Source organism: Vombatus ursinus, unplaced genomic scaffold, assembly GCF_900497805.2.
Source record: "Vombatus ursinus unplaced genomic scaffold, bare-nosed wombat genome assembly UNPS02015255.1, whole genome shotgun sequence".
Taxonomy (NCBI): Eukaryota; Metazoa; Chordata; class Mammalia; order Diprotodontia; family Vombatidae; genus Vombatus; species Vombatus ursinus.
The window spans coordinates 36,677,908-36,680,932 of record NW_020955033.1 but is presented as its reverse complement, the minus strand read 5'-3'; the positions used below and the strand labels follow the sequence as shown (position 1 = coordinate 36,680,932).

Genomic DNA, 3,025 nt, shown 5'->3' with positions numbered 1-3,025 from the left:
TATTTTCACCCTTTTTTGGTTGCCAAAAATTGTCATGGAGGAAGGAAGGAAAGAAATCTATTGAAAGTAATTACTAAATTTATAAATTGAAGAAGAGCTTTAAGTAACATATAATTAGTATGAGATGAAAAAATGTAGAAATAAGCAGTTATTTGTATAAAAGACTTATTTGAGCATCTGGAAGGAGCTCTATGAGAACATAATGGTAACATTCTAATAATAAATCTCTTGCAAAAATACTCTTTACTAATCATTATTGTTATTATTATTACTAACCTTTAACCTTTTATCAATACTCCAAAAAAATTTTCCCCTCAGAAATTTTGATATACACTTGAGAGTTAAACCACTCTCCAAAACAGACAAGAAATATCACCTGAGCACCATGCTATACTAACATTTGTAAAAATATTAGCTACTTAGAAAAAATAATTGAAACTCACTGTGCAGGCCTCCACCTGACTGAAGTGCAGGTGCAAAGAAATCCACTTAACAAGTAGATAGACAATAAAGGATCATGAAGGATATAAAGAGCTTAATCCAAAGCATCCACGAATTCATATGTATAGTGAGTACCTCCTGCCATGTGTAGAGAAGCACCATGTGTTGTGAGGGCCTGTCCCCCAACATGTAGTATGGGGGTGTCATTGGATGACTTGAAGGGAGGCAGAATGGACATCTCCAGTTTCTTCTTCCCTGACTCTTCTCCAAAGGAGACTTTAATTCCTGTCAGGAGGGGAAGCAAGAAGTTGAGGCTGTAGGCTATCATGTTCTCCAAGGAGAGAGGGTGGCACTAGCCTAAATAGCTATCTACTTCTTTAAATATTATAAGTTTAGGGGATATTATTGGCTAAGTTCTGATTGCTTTGTAATTATTATTGTGGGGGAGGCAACCACAAACTCTACATACAAGATTTGATCCCTTTCCCACCTAATACCAGTTCCATAATGAATACACATGGAGAGTAGCAATGAAACCCCTTCATCCAAATTATAGCAAAACAGAAATTAGAGAGGTATACATAGGAGAACATATGCCAGACAATACAGAGTGAAGGAACTCTCTCTCAGCGGGAATAAGATAACTCTGCTCAATCAAGAATTTCTAGATCTCACCCAAAGGGAAATTCCCTGAAATTTCTAGAGTAGCAAGTTGGGATAGGAACATAATGGAGATTGCCAGCTCTTCTCATGTCTTCCCAGAATCTTCAGCAATTGGGGTTGGACTCTTCCATCCCTCCCAGAGCTGGAAGCCAGATGTGCCAGAATTGACTCCTTGCTTGAAGAGTGTCCAAGAACACTGAAGAAGGTTGAAGCTCTCCCCCTTTCCTCACTTTGGTCTGGCCCCTCATGCAGGGCAGGGCATTCATCTACACCAATAAGGAGAGAGTCCCATACCAATAAGTTTTGGGACAGGGGTTATATTGATGTTATAGAATATTAGAATATAGAATATTATATTGATGTTATAGAATAAATTGTTCTCCTGGTTCTGCTCAGTTCATTTTGCATCAATTCACATAAGCTTTCCTAGATAACTTTGAAACTGTCTCATTTCTTACAGCACAATAGGATTCTATTAATTCACAGCCATGCACAGCTAAGAAATAGCTTTCTATTTCCATTCAATATTCTTCAGAAGGCTATCATATCTAACTTTTCTAAAATTCTATCCATTTCCTTAACTTTTCTTGTTCATTTTATGATTAGCTTTACCTAGGTCTGAGAGGGATAAATTGAGGTCCCCCACTATTACAGTTTTATGATTTCTCCCTGTAACTCATTTAACGTTTTCATGGAGAATTTGGATGCCATGCCACTTGGGCCACATATGTTTACTATCAATATTAATTTTCTATGATACCTTTTAGCAAAATGTATTTTCCCTGATCATCTTTCTTAATTAGGTCAATTTTTGCTTTGGCTTTGCCTGGAATCATAATTGCTGTCCCTGCCTTTTTTTTTTTTTACTTCAGTTAAAGCATAATGGATTCTGCTTTAGCTCCTTATTTTAACTGTGCATGTCTTTGTGTTTCAAATGTGTCTCTTGTAATCAACATACTGTTAGAGTCCATTCTATTTTATAGGTGAGTTCATCCCATTCACATTCACAGTTATGATTGCTAACTGTGTATTTTCCTACAACCTATCCTTTTCTATTTATGCTTTTCTTTTTACCCTGCCCCCTCTTCAAATGTCTATTTTGCTTCTGACTACTGCCTCCTTTAATCTACCCTTCCTGTGATCATTCCTCCCTCCCCCCCTTTTAGCCCTTTCCCTCCTTCTTCCCTGTTGCAATAGCCAACACTCTGTGTGTGTGTGTGTGTGTGTTCTTCCCTCCTTGAACTAGTTCAGATGAGAGTGAGATTCAAGTGTTGCCCTCTCTCTACCATATTTTCTTCTCCATTGTTAAAAAAAACACAAAACCATGGTTAGATGCCATAGAGTAGGTAGCAATGCCCCAACAGACCTCTTCCATCCTTATCAAGGGGAGTGTTAACCTTGCCTTTCATGCAACACAAGAGGACACCTTTTAAACATTGTGCTTTGCAGCTGAAAGAAGAGGATCCATTGTGGATCAGACCCTTTCTCCAATGGAGCTGCAGTAGTCCTGGCTGTTCTCTGTAGAAGAGGATATTGACTGCCTCAGCTGGAGCCTGGCTGTTTTCCACTCCATTAAACATCCTCTGCCCTGTTTCTTGATCACAAAGGCCAAGGTCAGATACATTGCCTTCAGGCTAGATTGTTTTTTCCCAAATTTCCTGCAGCTATCCTCTCTCATTCCCTCTTGGCAACCTAGATCAAAGAAGCCTCTCCCTCAGAGAGCTAATTCCTCCCCGAAAACTGATAATTGGAGCTATTTTTACATTTTGCAGATGAGGAAACTGAAGAGAGGTTAACTAGTACATGGTCACACAGGTAGTATGTGGTTTGACAAATCTCAGGAAGTTCTCCATCTCATTCTGGATGCATGTCCGTGGCAGACAGCACATCTATACCTACTTTTCACATAAAGTCAACAAAT

The 3,025-nt window shown here is 38.7% G+C and overlaps 1 pseudogene; it reads right to left on the bottom strand.

Moving 5' to 3' along the window:
- Positions 1-2,420: 2,420 nt before the first annotated feature.
- Positions 2,421-2,520, bottom strand: LOC114031952 (annotated as a pseudogene).
- Between the last annotated feature and the right edge of the window lie 505 nt (positions 2,521-3,025).